The sequence below is a fragment of the Arvicanthis niloticus genome, chromosome 1 (genome assembly GCF_011762505.2).
Source record: "Arvicanthis niloticus isolate mArvNil1 chromosome 1, mArvNil1.pat.X, whole genome shotgun sequence".
In the NCBI taxonomy this organism is placed as follows: domain Eukaryota; kingdom Metazoa; phylum Chordata; class Mammalia; order Rodentia; family Muridae; genus Arvicanthis; species Arvicanthis niloticus.
In genome coordinates, this window is record NC_047658.1 from 5,213,869 (window position 1) to 5,220,352 (window position 6,484).

The window sequence follows — 6,484 nt, forward strand, 5'->3', positions numbered from 1 at the left end:
ACTGGGCAAATGGCAATTTCCTATTTATTGGAACCCAAGAACAGAGTTTTGCTTTCTGAAACCTTAAGTCCTAAATGTGGTCTATTCTAGCTATCCTCTAATAGCTAGCTTGTTTGAAGAGCAGGACAATTCATTTCTCAATAGAGACCAATGGGCTTCTAGATGGAGGGAGGGATGCACATGGAAGATAGTAGAATTGACTTCTTTACTGGGAAAAAAAGTCAGACAGGAAACAGTTTTTAGGAATGCTTTTATTTGGAAACTTATATTGGTCCAAGTCAGCACTAAACACACTTAACATTTCCTGCTAAAACAATTCTACTACCAAAATTAAAATGGCTTACTTTCCCCCCTCACAAAACATAAAAGCTACAGAGATCCTAACCGGAAAACTCAAAAAGTCAATGGAACTTCTCCCCCTAATCCTTAGGTAGTTATGAATCATTTCTATCTTGTACATTTGGTGATTTTGGTCCAAAGTTTTATGGAATTCTAGGATGTGCTTCTGCCTCCCCATCTATCAGATTAGACTCCTCCATCTCTGTGCTCTGTGGTTTGCACTGTTGCAGGGATCACATGGAGAGCATCTCCTTTCCGAACAAGGGGGAGCTCGAGTTCTTGCATTCCAAGGCAATTGTGACAACTTAAGATGCTTGTGCTTCCTATCTATCACACGAAATGCAATTATTACCACAGTGACTGCTTCCATTGGAACTTGAGAGTGGGGCCCTTTGTGCAAGTGGAGCACTGGTCTCATAGAACTTCTGTAGTAAACTCAACCCGAGATGACCTAAATAGTCACCGCTGCAAACATGTCCATATCTATCACTATAACCTCTTGATGGGCAGATGATGAAGAATGACAGTATAATCTTATGGCGGTAATGTATAATCGCTTGTATCACTAGAACTTGGATGATCACTGACTAGAAGTCTTTGGTAGACTACAGTCAACTGGCAACAAACAAAAGTGTCTGTAAGACAGTGGGTTACTTGGTGTTGTGCTTCCATAACTATCTCTTCCAATGTGATACAGAGGGCACTGATCTCTTAGAAGGACGACCACAACCTCAGGGTGGTGGCTCTTTTTACTGGAAACTGCCCCCTGGAAGAAATCTTAGTATTTTATGGAGGAACTGCCATCAGCCATGTGTGTGGGAAGCCTCCTACTTCCTCTATTACCATCTCTTCCTCTTCTTCCACCTCTGGGAGGGCCAGTGCATCTGGGAGGAGGAGGTGGTCCAAGTCTACCACCCCCGAATGCTGCACTGGTGACATGTTCCACTCTGCTGGCCTTCCCTTGCTCCACTGTGACTTTTCCGTCAGAGAGCTTTTCATGCACGCCTCCCGCCGCACCCTTAACACCTGAGGAGGCTTCAAAGGCCGCACCATTATTGCATCTTTTTCGCAATTTGTGGGTCTCACGATTGTTCTTCAAAATGAGATCCATTATTTGCCCGTACTTCATAAATATGGCTGTAAGGGTTTTCTGTTTGAGTTCTTTATTAAGCTCACCAATGATGAGCTTTTCTGGGCGGTTTGGTTCGGCCATTTTTTTTTTTTTCCTCTCCCCAAACTAAGGAAGAGTAGGAACTGTCCCGATGGTCTCCCGAGCGTTTACGGCTCCGGGCTCGTAAGATGGCTGCCAAGTCCTAGAAAGGACAAAACAGAAAAGCCGCTAGGACCACTGCAAAGCCCACTAACAGTGGAAGGAAATCAATACTTGTTTGGTACTTACCTCTGCTGCTCGCCACTCGGGGCCAAAAACCTCTCTTCCTCCTCCTCCGGTGCTCTAACCGTGACTTGATTCACCTCACGGAGCCCCGGCGTAATGGCGGCAGAGCCGTTAGAACATCACTTCCGCCCCCACAGTACTTCCGGTGACGGGGGTGTGTTTGTGTGTGGTGGCCGCTCTAGCCTGGCCCTGCCATTCCCAGACCAGCCACTAGAGGGCGTAGTCACCCCGGGAGCTTGGAGAATACAAGAAGCCAATTCCAGCAAGTACAATTTGTAGGACTCTGGCTAAGTGGCTACACCATTTGTGCTGGATAGTTCTGTCAACTTGACACAGGCAAGAGTCATCCGGAGGAAGGGGACCTCAATTGGGAAAATGCTCTCATAAGATCCAGATGTGGGGTACTTCCTAAATTAGTGACTGATGGGGAGGGCCCAGCCTATTGTGGGTGAGGCCATCTCTAGCCTGGTGGTCCTGGATTCTATAAGAAAGCAGGCCGATCAGCACTTGGGAGGCAGAGGCAGGCAGATTTCTGAGTTCGAGGCCAGCCTGGTCTACAGAGTGAGTTCCAGGACAGCCAGGGCTACACAGAGAAACCCTGTCTCGAAAAACCAACCAACCAACCAACCAACCAACCAAAACAAAAACAAACAAACAAAAAAACAACCTCAAAAAACAAAAATAAAAACAAAACAACCCCCCCCCAAAAAAAACAAAACAAAACAAACAACAACAACAACAACAAAAAACAAAGCAGGCCGAGCAAGCCATGGGGAGCAAGCCAGTAAGCAACATTTTTCCATGGCCTCTGCATCAGCTCCTGCCTCCAGTTCCTGCTCTATGTGAGTTCCTGTCCTGACTTCCTTTGATGATGAAGAGTGATGTGGAAGTCTAAACCAAATAAACCTTTTCCTTCCCAAGTTGCTTTGGTCCTGATGTCTCACCATAACAATAGTAACCCCTAAGACATCACTTTATATTTGATACCTTTTTATAAACTGAGTTATTATTATTTTATTATTATTAATTTTATTTAAAAATTATTTTAGTGAGTAATAAGTCAGAAATATCAGAGGAGAGAATGTTAGCCATTCGAAGGTTTGGAAGTAGCCCAGCCATTGAGCTGTTAAAGCACATTGAAATATAAAGGCTGTGTGTGTGTGTCTGTGTGTGTGTGTGTTGGGAACCCAGAACATTGAGGCAGGTAGCAAAGAGCACTGCTGCTGCCACCATCAGGACAATTTGAGTAGAGTTATTTCGGTACAGCAACAACACGTGGTCTTGGGATCTTTTGTGCAAAGATGGAGATGAAACCTCTGATATTACATATTCTAAGCAAGTGGTCTAAATCTGGACTGCACCACAGTCCTTCTAGGCAGGGGCTCTACCATTGAGCCACGCCCCCAGCCCCTCGCTGAGGGATTCTAGACAAAGGCTCTATTGGTTAAGTGCATTCCTAGTCCTCAGAGATTTTTTCTAGGAACTTCTTTGGGTTAAATTCCCAAAATTTCCCCGATGAGCCTTTTTTTTTTTTTTTTTTTTTTTTTTAAACAGGGTCTCATTATGGAGCCTTGACTAGCCTGGGAGTTAGGCTGACCTGGAACTCACAGAGTTTGCGATCTGTTTGCTTCTGCCTTCTAAGTGATGGGATCAGAGATATGTGCCACCAGCCCATTCCCACATTGCAGTTCCTGAACTCTCAAGGTAAATGACTGTGCCAAGAAGAGGCTATCTTGAGGCTCTTGGTCCCACCTGGTGCCTTCCTTGAGCCGCGTCTCACCAGGACTCCCTGTATTTCATTCTGCTCTTTAAATATTCATTTGTTTTTGTTGTATCTGTTTGAATCAGTGTATTTGCCTGAATCTATGTGCACCACCTGCATACCTGTGCCTGCAAAGGTCAGAAGAGGGTGTTAGGTCCCCCAAGATTGAAGTTACAACTGGTTCTAAGCTCTGTGTGGGGGGCTGGGAGCCCAACCCAGGTCCATGGAACAGGTTCTCTTAGCCACTGAGCCATCTCTAGCCCAGCCTCCATCTTTCCATTTAGAGCCAGAGACAGAGGAAAGCATGGAAAGTCCCTCACTATAAAACAACAGACAACAAAAATCCTTGAGGAACAGAGTGCTGTTATCACTCCTAAGTTATACACAAGGAAACAGGAGCAGAGAGTTTAGGATGCTTGTCCAAGCTCACACAAGTCATCAACAGGTGGTCTAGCCTGTAGGTTGAGGCCCCTTTGGGGTGGGGTCAAACCAATTAAATAAACCAATTCAAGCTCAATTAAAAGTAAAAAAGAGGGTGCTGGAAAGATGGCTCATGAGGTTGGAGAGATGGCTCAGTGGTTAAGAGCACTGAATGCTATTCTAGAAGACCTGGGCTCAATTCCCAGCACCCATATGGCAGCTCACAACTGCCTGTAACTCTAAGATCTGATATCCTTACCCAGACATACATGCAGGCAAAACAACAATGCACATAAAACAAGTAAAAAAATTGTTTTTTTTTTTTTGGAGGGCAGTTATTGGGTGGGGTTACCAGTCCCAAGGAATGATGCCATAAAAATTGACATGCAGATGGTGTTGGGGGAGTCACAGTGTAAGGATCCGAAAATCACTGAAGGAAGACCCCAGACTCAGATAGTATGCAAAGACAAAGAGTGCTTATTCTGCAGAAACATCCAACATGTGAGGGTCAACCATTCTCCAAAATGGTGACCCCAGACAAAGGCACGAAAGCCTTCTTATAGGGAATTGGGCAAATGTTCTAGAAGGATTAGCTAATCTAAAATTTCATTGGTGGGTGCTAGGGGGGTCACAGGTGGTCAGTGGTCTGCATTCTTTTTTTTTAATTTTATTTTTTATTGGATATTTTATTTACATTTCAGATGTTATCCCCTTATCCCATTCCCCGCCCCCCACCCAGGAACGTCCTATCCTAGCCCCCCTCCTCTCACTTCTATGAGAATGTGCTCCTACCTAGTGGTCTGCATTCTTATGCCATGAATGTTTAACCATAGGATGAGATAGGGCTGCCCAGCACAGATGACCCATTCTGAAATAGATATTTTCCCGTTTTTGTGGTTATCCCCAGGCTGTTCCTTGGGGAAGAGAGAAATGCAGGGGCTGGGAGGTGATGATGACACAAAAATGCCTGGATTATCTAGGGAAGAGCCTTGTGAGGAAAGGACGCCCAGCCGCTGGGCTGGAAAGTTCAGGGCAGAGGCTGAGATATGCTAGCCACACCTTGTTACAGGTAGGGACTGAAGAATGCTGGGAGAACATGGAGATCAAGTCTGCTTTGATGTGTTAAATAGGCACCTCAGCTGCTTGTCCTGGGTTTGAAATGGAGCCCTTTTCACAGGGCTCCCCTAAGACCATCAAAATGCAGACATATTTACATTATGATTCATAACAGTAGCAAAATTATAGTTATGAAGTAGCAATGAAATAATTTTGCAGTTGGGGGGGGGTCCACTACAACATGAGGAACTGTGTTAAAGGGTTGCAACATTCGGAAGGTTGAGAACCGCTGCTTCAGAGGATCCAGGTTTAGGTCTCAGTACCCATGTGGTGGCTCACAATTGTCTTTAATTGCAATTTCCAGGGATCTGGTAACCCTTTCTGTTCTCTGAGGTCACCAGACACTCCTGTGGTATACATACATGTAGGCAAAAACTCATACACATAAAATAAAAAGAATAAACACAACTTTAAAATTACATTTTACTTATTAATTGGGGAGCATGTGTTGAACTTAGAGGATAATTTGTGGGAATCAGTTCTCTTTTTTTACTATATAGGCCTTGGGGATCAAACTCAGGTCGTCAGGTTGGCAGCAAGCACCCACTGAGCCATTTTTCCAGTCTCAAGTCCAGCCCTCTGATACTGCAAAATAATGCTGTTCTGTGCAAGGTTCACACTCCAAGGCAACACTATCAAGTTGCAAAAGTTATTTATTTCATTATTTAAAAAGTTTCATATGTATGTATATAATATACAATATAATTTTCTTTATTTCTTAGCTTTATCTCTGTCCCACTGAATTCCTTCTTCCTCCCAAGTCTGCCCACCTTTCTTATCTTTTTGTTTTATGTGTGACCCACTGCATTTAATAAGGGTTACTGTGTGAGGATGGATGGGGGGTTATTGGCCTGTGGGACAGGAGTTAGATACAGAGGCAAGGTCCTGAGAGGGAATGAGAGGATGGGATGGAATGGGGTGGATGGGTGGGGGTGGTAATCTGTGGCCTATCAGCTGCAGCCTCCTGATCCTGAAGCACATCGGCTGGAGGAGGTAGATATTTTCACAGTTTCAGAATTCCTTAGGCACTTTCAGCCAAAGGAGGCTTCGAAAGCAAAGCAGAGCAGAATGCTAACCGGCTGCAAGCCAGGACTGCTCTCTTCTCTGCATTGCTGTCGTGTTTCAGTCAGTGACAGCTTGCCTAGGGGTCTTACAGGAGCAAGGTCCTTCTCTTCCTGTGGTTCCTAAGAGTTCCCTAGAGTATCAGAGTAAGGGCGGTGTCCTGTCTACCATTCCTGTGTGGACTTGAAACAGCTTCACTTCTGACCTTCGCTTGCTGGGACCTTTTACAATTGCCCTAGCATTTCTTCATGAAATGAGAGTTGGTTTACACAATGCCTTGGCAAACCTCTAGGCAACAACGACTCATTATGCCTTAGCGAGGCCATTTTTGGTATGACTGTGGTTAAAAATTTCAAAGCTTGTGACAGGTGTGCTGTGGTTTATCCTTG

General features: G+C 44.8%; 1 long non-coding RNA gene across 1 annotated transcript; it reads right to left on the reverse strand.

Moving 5' to 3' along the window:
- Positions 1-233: 233 nt before the first annotated feature.
- On the reverse strand, positions 234-1,860 carry LOC143441501 (uncharacterized). The gene is made up of 2 exons (XR_013108984.1): positions 1,739-1,860; positions 234-1,652 (listed from the first exon to the last, which is right to left on the reverse strand). It is a non-coding gene; the product is annotated as an uncharacterized LOC143441501 (long non-coding RNA).
- Positions 1,861-6,484: the final 4,624 nt, after the last annotated feature.